This window comes from Melospiza melodia, chromosome 1 (genome assembly GCF_035770615.1).
Source record: "Melospiza melodia melodia isolate bMelMel2 chromosome 1, bMelMel2.pri, whole genome shotgun sequence".
In the NCBI taxonomy this organism is placed as follows: domain Eukaryota; kingdom Metazoa; phylum Chordata; class Aves; order Passeriformes; family Passerellidae; genus Melospiza; species Melospiza melodia.
Window position 1 is genome coordinate 165,888,161 of NC_086194.1, and position 19,233 is coordinate 165,907,393.

Here is a 19,233-nt window from a genome sequence, read left to right on the forward strand (position 1 = left end):
GGTATCCAAATAAAGCACAGAACAGAACCATGGAAACATTCATATTGGAAACTCTCTCCAAGATTTGTGTAGAAGGAGTTACCTGGCTGAGAGATTAACTGCTGGAAAACATTCAGCACACTTGAGGGAGCTGTCAAGGTGTCCTTTAGGGCAAGGTAACTGAGTGAACCTCACCCTTAGAAATTTAGAAAACAATCTGCCTTGGGGTAAGAGCTCTTTACTTGCTTCCAGTGTAGGAGGGGAAAGATTGTGATGAACATGATGACTTTAAGCTGCTGGCAGGATGCAGCCCTGAAATGGGTGAATGAGATTTGCTCAACCTTGAAAAGGAAAGCTGAGGTGGGATCCTGTTGCTGTTGATTGATAGGGAAGTAAATGTCAGGGAAGGGAGGATGTATAGCAGATGAAGGAGAAAAGAGTATCATGTGCAGTGATGTAAATTAAAATTATGTTGGTAACTATCATATTAAAAGTCAAAAGGATGCAAGGATGAACAAATTCTCTGAAGTTTGCATATGGGACTTGATGCATTCCTGACAAATATATTGTATGGTTTCCTGTTTGAGAAAATAACCTGCCTTAATACATTAGACCCACACTTCCTTAGATAAAAAACAGTAGCTTCATGTTTCCACAAAACTATTTCTTGTTCTACAGCAAGGAAAGCGTGCAAAGAAAGAAACAACACATGTAAAGACATGAGGACATAGCACAGTGCATGCACCACCTCCCAGCTGCCCCTGTGATGCTCTCACTCTGCTGCACAGAGGAGTCAGAGGAGCTGGCAGCAGCGCACGTGAGGCAACAGAACACGTTCTACTGAATTCTCTGAGACCTAAACTGAGCCAGCAATGCAGAGCTCAGGGCAAATATTTCTTGTTATCTCTGAAACCAGGTGGTTATGGACACCAGTACCACCTGGAGGGGGCTGAGCAAACCCAACCCCTCTAACCTACATTTGTCACTTGGAGTAAGTACAAGACTGAAGAACCATTGATTCTGGGGGCAGCAGCTCAGGTGACTTACTCTGTTTGGCTTGCAAAATTGTTCCTGCCTTTGCAGATGAAATCCTTGTGCTCACTGCCCTGACTGTGTAGAATGCAGTTATTTTTGAAAAGGATTATCTCTCTTCTAAAGATGAAAGAACTGACTGTATTTCTATGTGTTTATTTATTTCCCCTGCAGAACAGAGGGAAAGACTGTCAGATATAGAAAAGTATGCAGGTTTTAAAACAAATTTAAGACAGGGACCAGCCAGACATTCTGAAGTAATCTGATCTGGTCTGTTTTATGGAGCACCGCAGTTTTATTCAGGTTAATAGGTTTATTCATTTAACCCACATTAAGTGGAACTGGAGCTCTGATGTTTCATAAAGACATTGGAGGCTCCCAGAGATCAAGAAGTTGCCTTTTCTGCTGCAGAGCAGTGGATTCTTTCATTCATTGTACAAATTCACTTTGTATTTTCCTTGCATTATCTTGCCTCAGCCTACACCGGTTAAATCCCTTTTCTGTCTGCTGTTAACAATGTCCATTGGAAACAAACCTGTCTTTACATGAAGGTCTCCTTGATATGTTAGCACTGTGATCTGCTTCTGATGAATTAAGGAGATGGAACTTTTCTGTTCTCTCACATGGATGTATCTGGCCAGATGTGCCCTTCTACCCAACAGATGGCTGTACAGCACTAGTCACCATCCCCTTGGAGCCAGCTTGGAGCAATGAGCCCTTTCACAGTGAAGTTCATCTCAGCCCAGAGTGAATCTTTAAAGCAGACTGGATAAATGTCCCTCACAGCATTCCTATTTGTCTCTAGCAGCAGTCAAGGAACCCTGTGCTGGCTACCTCTCCTATCCCAGCCTGCATTATAGACTTCTGCATTTAGGCAAGATGAGTCTGACTTTTGGACTGAGGCATTTTCCCAGGTTTGAATCATTTCCTTGGCATCCTCCTCTGCACATCACACTGATGAGGCTTTGCAGATCTCCAGCAGATGCTTGGTGTTATTGCCTATGGATGAGAGGACTCACTCTCCAGTGCTGGGGGTGCACACAGGGGCAGCTCACTGAAAAGCTGGTTAGGGAGATAGAGCTGGATTTCAATACTTATGCTGTCCACAGTCTGTGCTTGCTATTGATTGTACCTTTTTAATGAGTTGCATGTGGCTCAGATGAGAAAATGCCTTAATAATTATGGTCCCCTGGAAAAAGAGCAGATTATGTAACTATTGATCTTGATATTTTTGTTCCACAACTATTTCCCCTTTTTCTGATACTAAAAAGCATTGCTGCATCACAGGTTCCAGCTCCTCCCATCCAGCTTGGTTTCCAACATTAGCCATTCAGCTGCATCCACTTGTACCAGGCACAGCCTCTAGCCCTGCCAGACAGTTGCCAGGTGTTTTATTGTTAAATAAATTCTTACATCTGTCAAGTTCTAAAGCAGAAAGCAATGAATCCATTCTTGATAGCTTTTTTTTTGTCTGTCACTTTAATAAGACATGCTAAGAATGACATACTCTTTCCAACAAATGCCAAAACATTTGTGTATCTCAGCAGATTCCCTTTAATTTGTACAAAATGTGTTTAATGTTGGGGTGTTGACCATCAATCCATTGTGGCTTATTAGGTCTGAAGGAAAGAAGTGTAATGAAAGGCCTTTCTCCTGCCCAGCATCTTATCTCTGTGTTAGAAAGGCTGGTTGGAATGTTCTCACATGATAAATATGATTGATATGTTTATATATTGCCCACTTGCATGGGTGGCATGCAGGCCTGAGGGGGACCTTCCAGTCTTTCTGTCTGGGAGAAGTAAGGAGTTTTCCCAAGAGAATCCTGCTGTTCCTTATAGAGCCTTTCCACCACAAGCTGCAAGAGCAGTTCAGGTGAGCCCTTTCCCCATCTGTCTCTCTCTCCCCTCTGTTTTGCCCATTCTCTCTCCATCCCTGTGTTCTTCCCCCCAGTCACTTACTAGCTCTGATTGCAGATACTTCCAGGAAAATGAACAAATTAACCTTGTCTAAAATGAACTTTTGGACAAGTGTTGCCATTTTTACTTAGCTCTGTGTCCCCACAGATGTTCAGGCCATCCTAGAGCCAAGTTTCAGCTGACACTTGCTCTGTCATCTGAACGTCAACCTCCTCTTTACCTGTAAATTGGTCTGATACAGATAATGAAAGCAAATTCATGATGTCATTTATTACTTTGTCTTATCACTTGCTCTTACCACATTCTTTTGGGACAGGAAGACTGAATTGCAGCAGAGGAGAAATTCCCCCCAAAAAGGATTTTTCTTGTTGAATTTTGCTGTACACTATTGCAGTCAGTGAGCTGAGAGGTGCAGGTGAGATCACACCACTCCCCTCCAGCTCCACATTGCTCTAAAAGTGATTTGTATCCATTTAGTTTTAGTTGGTAGGAATCAACTTCACTTAAACCAATATAATGTGGGCTTGCATTGGTTTGAGAAGGTTGACACAATGCGTTGTGCTGGTTTAAATAATAATTTTCAAGATCTTTGGAAGCTGAAGTTAAAAGACAGCACAGAAGCCAGTTTGAGAGCTCCAGATACACGGAGTATTTTTAGTGGTGGATCATTGCAGGGGTAGTAAAGTCTAGGCAAAAGTGAAAATCTTGTGGGATAAATGTGAAAGTGTTAAAAACATGAAACAATTCACTAAGAATTCAAACCATGTCTGGCATTTTGAAACTAATCTTTACTTAGCTAATGTAATCCTGCTTTTTTAAAAAAATAAATGTAGCTTGTTCATTTTTTCACTTATTTTTCTGCTTTTTATATCAGAAAATGTTGATGATTGTCTGTTCACAGACAATTATACAAACAACCCTGTAACAATTGGAATGTTGTCTCCTTGAGGATTAGGGGAATTTGTAGAAAGAATCATTGCTTCTCATGGGAACAATCAAGCACTCTGGAGGCATCTTTGCTGTTTAATTTCTTTGTGCCAGTACCTTGATTTGTTTCTCAAATTTAACAAAGAAGAGTATGAAGCAACAAAAAAATTTCTAAAATTACAATGCAACCATATGGAAATATTAAGTTAAAGAAGTCTAAGCACTTAAACAAACTGTTCAGGGTATTTTCCTTTTAATGTGCTTACATAAATCACATTAGTTTTTATGAGAGTTATTTTTCAAATTTATAGACTTTTTCAGATGGATCTTCATCTCCCAAGGTAGCATATGCAGAGGCTGAGTGTGTTTCTGCAAGTTAAAGTCTGTGGAATTCAAAGTTTAACTCTGACACTGGATTTGGGGATGTTATTGCATAAGCAAATTATTCATGGACTTTTGGAAATAGCTTTTACTTTTTAGTGCTCAGTTTTAGAAAGCTGAATTGTCATTTCTGAATACCCAGCATTCAAATTATGGATGTAACAAGCAATATTTGTGTGGCAATTCTAAAACTGATCTGTGCTAAGGCTTCATCCCTAACAAAATCTGAAGGGGAGAAAAATCACTGTCACTATTTGAGCAAACACAGTGCACAGAAGTGTTGCTGTTTCACTGAAATCCCCCATTTCTGGAAATAGCTTTTTTGAGGGTGTTGTGGTTTAACCCTGATACTCAGCTCATCCCCTCATGTGGGATAGGGGAGAGAAGGGGAAGAGTAAAAGTGAGAACATTCGTGGGTTGAGTTAAAAACAGTTTAACAGGTAAAGCAAAAATTGCATGCCCAAGCAAAGGAATTCATTCCCCACTTGAGGCAGGCAGGTGTTCAGCCATCCCTGGGAAATCTGGGATCCATCTGCCTACCTGGGAAGACAAACACCTGCCTGAATGTACCTTTTTCCTTCTTCTTCCCCAGATTTATGCACTGAGTGTGACCCCAAATGGTTTGGAACATCCCTTGGGACAGTTGGGGTCAGCTGTCCCTGCCGTGTCCCCTCCCAACTCCTTGTTCCCCCCCAGCCTCCTCAGTGGTGGGGTGAGGTGAGGAGCAGAAAAGCCCCAGACTCTGTGTCAGCTCTGCTCAGCAGCAATGAAAACATTGGCTTTCAGAACAAATCCAAAACACAGCAGCACCATATGAGCTGCTATAAAGAAAATTAACACTATCACAGGAAAAAAATATGCAAGGGAATGTCTTACCATTTAGAAAAATAATATTTCTAAATAATATTTCTAGGTTTGATGAATTATATTAACATTTATATGCTTAAATGTTTATATTGTAATACTTAAATATAATGTAAATGTATTTAAATTGTATTTTAATTTATATATACACTATTTCTAATTTTGCTAGGAACATCTACTGAATGCGCCCTGAAGGTTCAGAAACCAGAATGCAACTCAAAACATTCCAAAATTTATTACAATATTGAATGCTATTTTCACATTGATTTGGAGATTTGGGAATGATTCACCTGGTTTGAATTTTGCATTAATGTCAGAAAGAGGATCTCTTGAGTGCGTTTGGGAACCATGTGGCCTGACTGGTAGCCCTGCAGGGAGTTCCCATGGAGCAGGCAGGGTTCTGTGCCTGCAGATCACAGCATATTGAAGATCTAAAGAGAGGCTTCAGATGCTCAGTTAGAAGTCAAGAAGCAGAAACCAGACAAAGCACAGGGTTTCAAGTGCCTCACACATCTGCAGCCCAAACAGATTTTGCCTTGGAGCTCTTGAATTCACCTTTAACCAACCTTTTTGCATGATTCCTTATGCAGGTGTGGGTTATTTTGGAGTTACAACTTGCCTAATACTTCCATGTACAGCTCCAGGTTCACTGTGTCCAATGAGAGACAGTGTCTGAAAACTGAATCTAAATACATTTGTAGGGAGAAAGTTCATCACAACAAGGCCAATGAATGAGCAGCACAAAGAGGGAAGGTGTGCTGCCAGCTAAACCTGCCTTTGGCACAGAGGGTGGGTCCTGATTTATATTTCACTCAGTGCTTAAGCAGCTTTGAATGCTGGTTTTAACACTGTCTCACCCCCGTGAGACTTGGAGGCTTTTCAGAAAAAGGAGAACAAAGCTTCACCAGAAGGTCAAAGTGAGCACCAAGAAGGTTTTGTCCCACCTTTGATGCTGACAGTGACCCACACAAACACTCAGCTCCTTGCAGCTGTGAGAGGGGGCCATGAGCTGCTGCCCCTCTGCAGTGCTGAGGGATGGAGAACACCTCTGGAACAGTGCTGAGAGATGGAGAACACCTCTGGAACAGTGCTGAGAGATGGAGACCACCTCTGGAACCGTGCTGAGGGATGGAGAACACCTCTGGAACAGTGCTGAGAGATGGAGAACACCTCTGGAACAGTGCTGAGGGATGGAGACTGCCTCTGGAACAGTGCTGGGGGATGGAGACTGCCTCTGGAACAGAGCTGAGGGATGGAGGCCACCTCTGAAACAGGCTCCTCCAGGAGGACTGGCTCCTTGGGGCTGGGGTTTGTGATGTGTGTGGAGCCTAAGAGACATCAACTAACAGCTCAACTTCTGAACAAGCTCAAGGCCCAATTTCTGCCCTCTGAGGCAGCAACCAGGCCAACTTTTGGGCCTAGAGGGTGTTAGTCCTAGGTGGGACATGAGAGCAGTGGGATGAGAGATTTTCCAGGCCAAACCCAAGCTCTTCCTCTAACATCTCCTCCTTGAGGGCAGTGGGGTGTTATCCATCCCTTGATACCTTTACCCCAGACTAAGTTCAGGCTGGCTCTGTGCCATTCTAAAGGATTCATGCTCAGGCAGGAGCCCTGGGCTTGATGTGGGAAACGCTGCTGTGCCTCATGCAGGAGTTCAGCAGAGATGACCACAAAGGTTCCTGCTGGCCTTACAGCCAATATTTACCCTCCTGACCTTGATCTTAGACATCTTGTTCTGTGATTCTCTGATAGAAGAGAAATTTTAAAAATTCTGTACAAATGAAGTTATATTACCCTAAGAATAACTTAAGGATCTGTGGTGGTTTGACCAGGAAGAAGTGGGAATTCTGGGATGTTGTGGTCAAACCAATGGGTGCTTGGATTTTGATATTGGCACCTGGTGTAGCCAGTGGGATTTTGGACACACCTCTGAGAACACACAGGAGTTAAAAGCAGAGCTTCGGCCCTGGGAGGCTCTTGGGACTTCGAGGGACAGAGGTCGGATCTCCCTTCCCCTGTCCAGCCGCTGCTGCTGGGCAGGGGAGGGGCAGCCATGTGGTAGGCCTGGGCCTGGACAGAGATGGGGGTGAGGAGGCCTTGGAGGATGGAAGGGTGGAGAGCAACAAGAGACATCGGGCAGCCATTCCCCCCCTCCACCTTGGAGACAGACAGAGAGAGAGAGAGAGAGTGCAGCCTGTGTCGTTATCGTGAAACTCAGTAAACGTGCTGGCAGCAGGCAGCCCGGCTGAGGAGATGGGGGGGGTGCAGCCAGGAGCCCAGCCACCTGGAGGAGTTTTTAACCCTTTTTGGACAATGAAAACCTTACAGAACATTAACCCTTCCTAGACGAGTGATAAGAGTGGAGGAGGACAAAGGAAATGAACGAGTGATGGAGGTCTGGACCAGAGAGAGAGAGAGAGTGAGAGATGTTGAAAGAATGGAGAAGATGGAGTGGCATTTTATGCTGGACTCTTTCGTGTAGCCATGGACAGAGCCATGTTTCCGTGTGATACAGAGACTGAGTCCAGGGGGAGAAATGTCCCAGTGCCAAAGAAGATTCAGTGTGGGTACCCCTCGGCCCCAGGGGGTATATAAAATATGGGGGGGACAGATGTCCCAAAGGTGGGAAGGTGAGATACTGTGCTTTTCTGGAACTGGACAAAGCATCCTTAAAAAAACAACCCTGGAAGCAGTCCTGATCCCTGTTCGGTGGTGAGAGCACCGGAACAAGGACAGAAAAGGCCACCACGACACACGGAAGGACTCCCTCTCCTCTTGAGGAACTGAAAGTTTGAGCAATCTAAAGGGTGGTGTTGGACCCAGAACTGGTGATTTTGGAGGATGTATTGTATTGGGAATTTAGGGGGGAGGAGGAGGAAAGTGTTTTTTGTGAGGTTTTCATTTTCCTCGTGTTTTCTTTTTTCTTTTGTGTGTAGTTTAGTAATTGTTTGTGTGTAGTTTAGTTAATAAACTTTTGTTTATGTTTAAGCTGGAGCCTGCTTTGCTTATTCCTGGTCACATCTCACAGCAGACACCGGGGAGAAGGTGTACTCATGGGGGCTCTGGCTTTGCCAGGCCAAAACCATAACAGGATCCTATATTCACACTCATAAGCACTGCCTCCAGCTCTGGGGCCCCCAGCAGAGGAAGAACATTGATCTGTTGGAGAAAGTCCAGAGGAGGCACCAAAATGGTTGGAGGGATGAAGCACCTCTCCTATGGCCTACATAATGCCTGCCAGCATCTAAGCCTTCACTGACTCTGGCCTTAGCTTCTCCAGCATCCCACCCTTGGAAAGCCTTACAACTGGTTTTTAATCACTTTTCTTGCTAGCTGTAGTCTAGTTCCTACACCTTAAAAAAAGAGCATTTCCATTTAATTGCTGGCTGTCATGGCTATGAAGTGGGGTGAGTTGAACTGGCCAGTGAGCACAGAAACCACACCTACCCCACTCAGTGTGTTGGTGATTGTGCACATCACACAAAGACAATGTGGACATACAGAGATAAGGGGAGAGGCATTGAGTGGTTACACAGGAAGTTTTTTATCTTTGAGATCAAGTCTTCTGCTTCCTATTTATTTTGGGGAACAGTTTACTGTCTTTTTTTTAGCTAAGGAGTCAAACAGAGCTGTAACTGCCAAACTGCAGGGTTGGAAGTACATCCTGAATGGGGCAGTTACCTGGAGTACATTTCAATGAGGCAAAACCCATTGCTGTGTGCTAGAGAAAAGAGCAAATTCCTTTCCCATTTTAATGGCAGCTGACATCTGTACTGCCAAATGGTCTGTTCAATGAGCTTTTTAAAATAATCACCTCAGTGTAGCCCAGATCTCATTCCCCTCTCCTTTTCCTTTGGCTGCCAAGGCAAGGGAAAGGCTGTGCTGTGCCAGAAAGGCAGCAGAATTACAGTGCACAGCAACAGCAACCAGATTCCTTCAGCTTAAATGGCATTAAAATAATTCTTTCCTTGCAAGAAAAACAAAACAAGGAAGGCTAAGAGGAAAGCCTGTGTGAGGGAGCATGGCATGTTAACCAGCTGGGTCAGTTCTGTCCTCTGCAAAGGGAAGTTTCATGGGAGACAGTTCTCTTCAAAATGCAGAGGTGTGACAGAGCTGAAAGCTCAGATGCATCAGTGCCTGTCCCAGTGGGCTTGTTGTTGCATGATAGCTGTGCTGCTGTAGACTGGTTAAAACAATCTGCAAATTTATTCTAAAGTTGTTGCCTTGATGGTGCTAGAGAACTTGATATGTTGAAACCTCGCTTTTTGCAGTCTTTCCACTTTCTCATTTCTCCCATTTCCAGGAAGGACCTTTGAAACTGATGCCTTAAGTTTCAGCTTTCATATTTTCCAGATTCTGTACTGCATTACTATAGAACTCTGAACTTCATGTAAAGTGTTAGCAAGTTCTCTTCACAGTTTTGTCAGACAAAACAATCCTTTTCCAGCCTGAGAACCAAGGACACCATTGCAGCTTCAGGCCCAAAAAGTACAACAGAGAATTGAGGAGAGCAAACTGGGAGGATGGGACTGCATAACCTGAAGTTGTAATCGGACAATTAACCCCATATGTAAATGGACCAAAACTTATAAAAGTGTGAAAACTCATGACCAGTCATCCATCTTGTGTGTAGCCTTGGCTGGGCTGTTGTATTGCCCAAGGTGTATCCTTTGAAGGCCTTTTTAATAAATACCTACTTTGTTCCTTTACTCTGTCTAGCCTCTGTTCTAGGCGGCCTCTCAAGGCATCAAAACAGCTTGAGACACTCATTCTCCTTCTTCACAATACCCATGGATGAGCATTTTGTCAGCCTCACAGGTTAGAAGAACTATCTCTGCAGCTCACAGCCCCTCCTCTCTCTGCATCAGGTGTTGGAGACCAACCGAAGAGCTTCAGACTCAATGGCAACAGAAAGAACATCCAAAGATATAACTCTCCATAGATAAAGAGCTCAAATACATCCCTGTATCTCAGTTGTGGTTTTTAAAGTTACTTAAGAAAATGGGAACTTTAAGATTCCCAACTTCTTAGTCAAATAAATTCTCTTTATCCCTGAGTCTTCCTTTCCCCCCTCCTTTTTTTTTTTTTTTTTTTCTTAATTTTACCAAAATTTCTGCATCTACAGACAGTGCAAAATCTACCCATAAATATGTTTCCAGCCTGGTAGTCCCTGTTGTTCTGACACTGATTAGTGCTGCAAGCAGCAGGTAAGTTATCTGCCAGGAAGTCTGTGCAATGAGCCCACTTCTCTTTCCTTCCCTGGGCACCTCACAGCTGCAGGCAGGGGGCTTGGGTAATGACAGGGTGCTTCTGCAAACAGCCAGCTGTGAAGTGACACATTCCTGCCAGCAGAAAACTCTGCAGATGTTCTTTAATCTCTCAACAGAGCAAACATTTCTGTGCCACCCTAGCAGGGAAACCACCTTTGTTATAGCACATCTGAGCAACTTTGCTCTTTTCCAGAGTATGCTACAGCACAACTATGTGTGCCGTGGGGAGCTGCACCAGGCAGACAAACCTGCTGACTGAGACACCACTGGACACAGATTTATTCCTGAAGAAAAGGTTGAACAAGATAAAATCCTCATGGCAGCACAGAGGTATCTGAGTCTTCAGGAAACACGAACAAGCTGCAGGGTAAAGCCAGTCACCATCCACAGCCGAGTGGGTAATTCACAGCAAACCACAGCTTTGATTAAGTGCACCCTTTTCCCAGCCACAGAGACACTGTTAAAGCTCTTGGAAGTTCCCTGCTTGCTTCTAGTAATTACAAATGGAGCCCTTTATGCAGAAGACCAGTGAAAGGTCTGTGCATCTGTGAAATGCCCTGAAGCCCTGGAAACAGAGGATGTCACAGCATTCAAGGTATTTCAGAGACTTTGAGGACCTTGTCAGTGCATGAATTCCACCTACTTCCAAGTCTTGCCTTTTGCAGTCAAGAGAATAAGGCAGAACTGTCCTTATCTCCTGTCTCTAAAGGCAGGAGCCTGGCAAAAGGAAAACATCATGCAGAGTACATGAGCAACAAGGCTGGGAGACACAAACTGTGTCATTGCCTTCTTCATGAAGATTAAAGGTCATCTGTGCTTGTCCCCTCCATGCATGGAGCATGCAGGGACATGGAGACACCCAAACAAAGTCCACAGCTACTGCAGAGCCAGTGTCCCTGTTTCAGTGATACCCACATTCCCTGATCCACCAGCCTTTCCTACACATTGGCTTCCAGTCTGGTTGAGCTCCAGAGCCAGCAAACTTCAGGCACTGCAAGAACCAGCTCACACATGGGTATGGATTTAGCCTGAGATAGTCAGGGAGCCCACATCACCATAGTAACTGCATGCTGTTGCATTAATTTCAGCAAATAAATGAAGCTTTAAAGTCAAGGGGTATTTATGCAGAGCAGTGCAGGAGCACACAAAGAAACTGCAACAGTCCTGAATGAGGCAGCCAGGCTTCCCTGGCTTCTTTGTCCTGATTTTCAGGAGGGCTGATGGCCTGGTTGGAAGATTCCATCAATATGATCAACCTGCTTTCTGTATTTGATGCGATGTTTTCAGACATGGCTTGGGTATATCTACAAAGAACAACACTGAACCATGTAGGACCAACCAGAAGTATGAAAAAGCTTCTGCAGTAATGTACACATTTTCAAAAACTGAGGTTGCTATAGAAAAAAAATAACAGGTTTGAGTATTCCCCTTCTGACTGGTAATGTTTGTTTAGGAGCTTTTACATACTGATAAAGATGGAATGAATTGTTCTTTATGAGGAAAGCAAGAACTTATGGCTAGGATCCTCATTTTGTTGCCAAAAACCCCCCACCCATTATTCTTTAAAAAATGAAACAAAAAATACTCACCAGGGGCAAGCACAGGTACAAAATTCTGGTTCATCCAAGCTGACTTAAAGACAGCCTGGCTGGGAGGGGAGCAGCCAAGCACTCAGCTTGTTGGCCACTCTGACTGCCTAATCTCATCTGTATCTGCAGGGTGTTGACTTCCCCTTTGGTTGCATATTTGCAAAAGTGTTATAAAAAAGGAGAATCTGACTAATCCAGGAACTCTGGAGTCAGAAGGAAGAAAAGCATTTTTATTGGGTCTGTCTGAGATTGAGTTCATTTCCCCCTGGCAGCCCTCACGGTGCTCTGCTGGGCATTGTTAGCTGGAAAGGTGTTGGTAGCACAGCAGAGTTTGATTCCTGCAGAGCAGAGCTGGCACAGCATCAGCACTGTCTCCCCAGAGTCCCCCCACCAATGGGCTAGCAGTGTCCCAGGAAGGGACACAAGCAGGCCAGTTGACCCAAATTGACCACAGGAATATTCAATACCATACAAAATCAGCTCTGATGTAAAAGCTAAGAAAAGGAGGACAAATAGGGTGCTTTTGTTATTTACAATATTTGCTGTCTGGAAAAACTGCCACCCATGCAGAAGTCTGGCTTCCTGGGAAGTGCCTGAACATCACTTGCTGGTGGGAAGTAGAGAATACAATTATTTTTTTTCTCTTTGCTTCAGTGCATGTAAACTTTTGCTTTTGCTTTAGTAAATTGCCTTATCTCAACCTCTAAGTTATTTTCCATCTTATTTTCCCTTTGCTGAGAAGGGGGAGTGATAGAATGGGCACCTGGTGTTCAGCCAAAGTCAACCCACCACAACATTGAAAAGAATGAAGATGAGCAGAAGTATTGCCATAAATAATAAATATTCTGAAGATGGCAGAGGTTCTAGAGATGGGGCATCCACAACTTCTCTGGGCAACTTGTTCCAGTGCCTTACCATCCTCACAGGGAAGAATTTCTTCATAATATCTAATTTAACCTACTTTAATTTAAAGACATTGCTACTTGTCCTATCTCCATCTATCCATGGAAAAAGTCCCTCTCCAGCTCTCTTGTAGACCTCCTTTAATTACTGGAAGGTGTTTTAATGTCCCTTGAAAACCTTCTCATATCCAGGCTGAACAGCCCCAACTAGTCAGCCTTTATCCATAGCAGAAGTGCTTCAGCCCCTGCTCTTTGCCCTCAGGACTCATTCTAGGAAGTCCACACCCTTCTTCTGCTGGAGACCCAGAGCTGGATGCAGCACTGCAGGTGGGGGTCTCACCAGAGCAGAGCAGAAGGAGAAAATCATCTCATGCAGAGCAGGGCACAGCTGGTTTTCTGGGCTGCCAGAGCATACTGCCAGGTCACCAAGCTTTCCAACAACCAACACATCCAAACCCTTCTCCTCAGGCCTGCTCTCAATCCATGCTTCTCCCAGCCTGTTTGTCCTTGGGATTGCCTTGACTCATGTGCAGGACCTTGCACTTGGCCTTGCTGCCACCCTGTGTTGTCTTGTTTTTGTGTTTGAGTTTGTCCAGGAGCTTACACAAGTCTGTCCTTCAGACCACCAAAAAGATTGTATATCTGAGCCTGTTCATTGTCCTCCTGGCAGTGCATTCATCCAGAGCTGGGGCAGGATACACCTGTCATGCCCACAGCTGCCCAAGAGGTTCCTCCACCCCTGATTTTGGCAGTGACTTGGGAACATATCTGAGTGAGGGCTCCAGACTGCCAGAAGCCTTAAACCTCTGCTAGCTGCAGAACTCTGCTGGAATGATGTTCATACAGAATGGGAGAGGGTGTGAGGACAGTCCTCAGCCATGACATTCCTTTGAATGTTGTTTTTTTCCAGGTTACTGGAAACTCGAGCAGCATCTAAATAACTACAGGTTGGAGACTGCATTTTGGGGGACTTTGGCTGCAGAGGGCATGAAGGTAGTTTGGAACATCCCTGACCTGTGATTCACATGGACCAGATGAACTCTGCAGCCTGATTCATCATCAGGAGTATTCTGATCATGTCCTCTTTGCTTATATCCAATGTAAAGAAGTGGGACTTTTTCCTTTTATTTAGAAAAATGTCATGTGCACCAGCCTGATTTCTTTTCCCTGCAATGCTATCCATTTTCCAATAAACCCTCCAGCAGCACAGGCAGTGATAATTCAGGTCACAGGTTTTGACAGAGAAACCACATCGTCAGCAAGTCACTGCTAATGAAAATGGTTTTTTCTTCCTCCTTGTGCATTTCTTCTTATGTCCAGACCTCTGCTGCTTGGAGTGGGAGTAAAAGATTTGTTGCAGCTGTATCTTAGGAACCCTCTAAATCTTTTCATGGGGCTGCCCTTTTGCTGAACTTTTAAATCCACAAAGTGGGGGTAAGTTCAGGACGTGAACAAGGTGAGCAGCAAAGTTACACCCCACGCTGGGAAGTCTGGAGGAGGCATCATGCAAGAGAGGGAATTTCTGAGGGCATCTCCAGGATCTCTGCAGGGGCTGGATGAGGATGTGAGATGGTGGGAGCAGCACAGCACAGGGCAAGTCCACATTTCTAGGTTTCCACATAGAAATCTGGGGATGTTTTGGCTGCCCCTCAGCTGATGTGGCAGGAGGAGGAAACTTTCTTCCTGCTGCTCCTGCTTGCACAGGGATAGGCAAACATATGAAAATGAGTTTACAGCAAAAATTTTTCAATCACATCTTGATGTTCCACCCCAGAATCAGTGCACCCAATGTCTGTTTTTTCAGAAAATTAAACCAAAAGAGCTCAAAGGAGAGTCAGAAGATAACTAGACAGCAGGTCCTCTAGTGCATTGACTTCAGCACCTGTGTGAGCATCCTGAGAGCTCAGGGCTGAGCTGAGGCCACAGACAGGTTCTTGGAGGCAGTCAATTGCTACTGCCAATGCCATCTCTATAAATCAGCTATATCTCAATTGATTTCAGTGACATTCTGCTGGATTTATACCTGAGAGCAGACACTGACCTTAAGCACATGGTCTGAACAGGGCCATTCCCACTCAGCTGAAAATATTTGGAGGTTTTCCAATGCCATTTGATTGGCATTAAGGCTCGATCCATAATGGGAGAGTATATAATAGCCTGAGAATAGAATCAAATAAATCTAACCTGGGTCAGATCCTCAGACAGGGATGTTGATGGATCATAAGCCAGTTTATGCAGGTTTTCACTAAAAATAAGGACATGGCTCTTTAAATGTCACTGTGAAAGGCGCATATTTGATTGCATAATAATAATATTTTAATTTGAGCTTGTTCCTCAACAGCACACATCTTCCTTGCTCATTAAAATTAATAAGCTACTTTCTCTTGGAAAGACAATGCCCACACCTGTGTTTCAGGAAGAAGGTGACGAGAAAACAAGGACGACATGACAGTTCAGGAATGCTCAAAGACCTTCCTCACCTTAATGCAATGCAGAGTACAATTTTGCACAGCTCCTTAGCTGGAGCAGTTCTCTCCCCTGGGCTCTCCAGTCTCTAATTTCTATGACCCTGTGAATTTAGTGTACACACAATGCGTGACTGATGCTTCTACATGGAAAAAAACACATTAATTTTTTATTCTCACCAACCACAAAAACTAGAAAACTGCTCCCAAGATTGTGTGAAAGTTCATCCCTGGAAAGACATTTGACTTTGGTGGGTGGATTTGATCACAGGTTAGGTTTGAGAAGGCAGGAAGGAGGGAGGCAGCAAAACGTTGGCTAGATTTGAGGAGTAATTACACATTCTCCCTTCAGAAGAGAGGAGATTGTTGGGATGCAAATGGAGGAGAGAGAAAGGGAAGAGGGACTATGGAATCCACAGATCAGACAGACTCAGGATGGATACAGCTGCTACAGCATCCTGGTGTTTATAGCTGTGCTCTCCTTTTCCTGCTTTCCGTGGCCTTTTCTGCCAAGGTAGCAATGTTGGGCTGACAGAGTTGGAAATCATTTCCCATCTGTGCCTGGAGGTGTCAAGGCAGTGGTAGTGGCAGCTGCTGGGGGAGGCTGGCTCCAACAGTCAGGGGGGGGAGAGTTTGGTGATTTATTAAAAAATTATGGATATTGATCTAGCACCCATATCCAGCTGTGATGGACAAAGACTCTCTAACATTTTAAAGTTAGAAAGTGTGTGTTTATTGTGGGATAGCTCCCAAATACACACCACAATTTACAGGTGATTACAGAACCCTTTTATCTATACAAGTATTGAATACCCAAAATATAAATACGTATTCATAACTTTGGTACATCCCATTCCCAGCTTCATAAGGTAATTAGTTCAAAAGCTATTAAGCATGAACAGTTTGTTCCTTGAAATGGGTTGGTGGTCCTTTTCATGGAGAGGGGTCCAAAAATGAGGAAGCAAATGAAGTCTTCCTTGTTCTGACCTTTTCAATGCAAATATGACAAATGAACCCTTGGTAGAACTCCCATTCCCTGTCTTCAATTGGTTTCAGAACAGAGGCCTACAATTGTCTTATGTTCCTAAAATCTGTTTATCAGTTTCTATATTCTTCATTATAAACCCAGCTAACCAAACACTATGTTGACAAGCAATCAATTATTAGTTAACTACTAACTCTTAACTTCATCAAGGCCTACCCATTTATTTTAATTAACTCCAATAAAGCTTATCTCTAACTAAAATCTTAGCTCCTCTAAAATCTCTAAATTCTTTAAAAGTTTATGTCTCACTGGCACAGCTCCGTGCCCCAGGTCCCAGCAGCATCCCTGGGCATGCACTCCCTGCAGGCACACACACACACAGGGCTCACATACACACCACATATTTACACATGTACATAAATCTTGGACAGCCAGGTTACAGACACAGCACACATGACACAGTGTGATCATGTTCACAGGGGTCTTAGGATGAGTGAAAAAACAAGGATCTAACTCCATGTTTCAGAAGGTTTGATTTATTATTTTATGATATATATTATATTAAAACTATACTAAAAGAATAGAAGAAAGGACTTTATCAGAAGGCTAGCTAAGAATAGAAAAAGAAGGAATGATGACAAAGGCTTGTGGCTCAGACTCTCTGTCCGAGCCAGCTCATTGTGATTGGCCATTAATTAGAAACAACCAACATGGACCAATCACAGATCCACCTGTTGCATTCCACAGCAGCAGATAACCATTGTTTACATTTTGTTCCTGAGGCCTCTCAGGCTTCTAAGGAGGAAAAATCCTAAAAAAAATGATTTTTCATAAAAGATGTCTGTGACATCACAGTAAGCACCAGTGCTGGCACTTGGAGACGCCAGTCCCTGGGATCACAGCCCCAGTTCCATTGCTATCACAAGTGGCTCATACCGAAAGCTCTCTGGGACTCCTCTGGTCTCTCTAGCCTCCTTTGGTCTTTACCTCAGAGGCTTTCTGACCCCTTGCTCCCAGGCCATGTCACTGCTCCCTGGCTGGTCCAGCTCCAGTTTCCCTGGTGACCACAGACTCCGACCCCTGCACCACTGACATGGGGATGCCATGGCTCCTGGACCTGTTCCACTTGGAGCTGTCCCCATATACAAGCAGAGAGTCTCTCACACAGAAAAAGGGGGTTTCAATGAGGTTGGAAATGGAGAAGACAGGACAGATAGCATTCATGAGGCACAGAGCATGGCCAGGCAAGCATGGTGTCCAGCAGCCTGTTTACACTTGACCAACCACTTTATCCCATATCAATCTATTTTCCAATGCTTGTTCCTCCCTAATCCTTGCTAATGCTTTCTTTTCCCTGCCTTGGTTACTCCCCTCAGCACCCCTTAACAAGCCTTGCACAATCCAAAGATGTTGTTCCCATGCATGAGATCCTCCTCAATCAATGAGGAGACCCAGAGAGGTGCTGCCCACAGCAGGGGTGCCAATCTATGGAGCCAAAGCCCTGGCTGGTGTTTGTGCCTCTGGCTGGGGCACTGGGACTCCCCCACATCCCTTGTGCCTCCTGTGAGTGTGGAGATGAGCTTTTTGTGATGAACAGTTGCAAGGAGGGGATGGAAGAAGGCAAGAATAGGATATCCTAGCATGGGGGTTCGGCTCTGCTCATGAGCCACCAAAATGGCAAATTCAAGATGAAGAACAAAGAACAAAAAACCTCTAAAAAACAACCAAACAAAACCAGCATCAACAACAACAATACCAAAAACATGCTTGCAAACTTCTAAATTTTTTCATTAATCATAAGGACTTTAGGGAAGGATCTGACTGTCCCAACCCACTGAGCCTCCACACTCCTGCTTGGTCTCAAATGACAAGGGCTGTCATCCTTCAGTGCTGTGCAGCCTTTGTGCAAATGTGCTTCCTCCCAACACCTGACAATGCTGCTGCTGTGAGGTAGGTGGAGAAAATTATTCATGACAATGGGCAGAATGGGAATGCCAGGAGTAAAGAGGACACTGTGAGCAAAGCCAAAGTTTGGGGACTCCTGTATCATTTTGTTTAAAACTGGAGCCTACAACTATTCCCTTGTATGCTGCAGCAAGCCAAAGTTAACACTTGGGTTGACTAAGGCTCATTTTTTTACACTAGCTTAGGACTAATTTTCAGGATGTTTAGATATTAAACTTTCACTGAAAAAATGACTTTAAAGAGCTGTCTCTGAGTCTTCTTCACTGCATAAGAGATTTGGCCACCAGTAAAATTCTGCCTCATTCCATCCATGTGGGATTTCTTTGCTGGGCTGTGAGACATGGGCAAGATAACAAGGAGTGGAAAAAGGGATCAGCAGCTTGCTGGGTCACATCTGTTGGTTTTCAATCCATAACCAAACATCTTCTGTCCTGCCAGCATCTTCCTTAAAGTGGTACTAGAAAAATTGTGAAGATATGCTTACTGAATTCTAATTAAAATTAACTGTTTTGAATAACTCCTATCTGTGCATAGGATGGATTTAGCAATGCAGGGTCCAGCAATGTTATGCCTCATAAAAAATGTAAATATTAGGGTAATACTCAAGTTAATCAACATCAGCCTGATTGGATTTTGCTGCTGATCTTTCCCATTGGAATATCGTCTCTTTGTTTCCAGATTCCTCCATCCACCTCAGATAACACAGAAGGTCTGAAAATCAGCCTGGAGTGCCCATGATTTCCAAACTTTTATAATAGAACTTTGGGAGTGTTACCAAAATCCAGGATGAAGTTTTTAAGGATTTGGGACTACTTGGGAACTGATACTTGGTTACAGACCCTAATACCTAATAGTGGAGGGAAGAGCCTTGGGACCCCCTATGGCTTCCAAATTCAAAGGTACCATGCAAGTTTAGAGTTTAATGGAAGATTGCTGCAATGAATACATTCCCATGGAT

At 44.0% G+C, this 19,233-nt stretch overlaps 1 long non-coding RNA gene across 1 annotated transcript; it reads left to right on the forward strand.

Annotated features, from left to right (window-relative positions):
- The first annotated feature begins 2,772 nt into the window (after window positions 1–2,772).
- LOC134430670 (uncharacterized) lies at window positions 2,773–8,093 on the forward strand. The gene is made up of 2 exons (XR_010030892.1): window positions 2,773–2,883; window positions 5,269–8,093. It is a non-coding gene; the product is annotated as an uncharacterized LOC134430670 (long non-coding RNA).
- The last annotated feature ends 11,140 nt before the right edge of the window (window positions 8,094–19,233 follow it).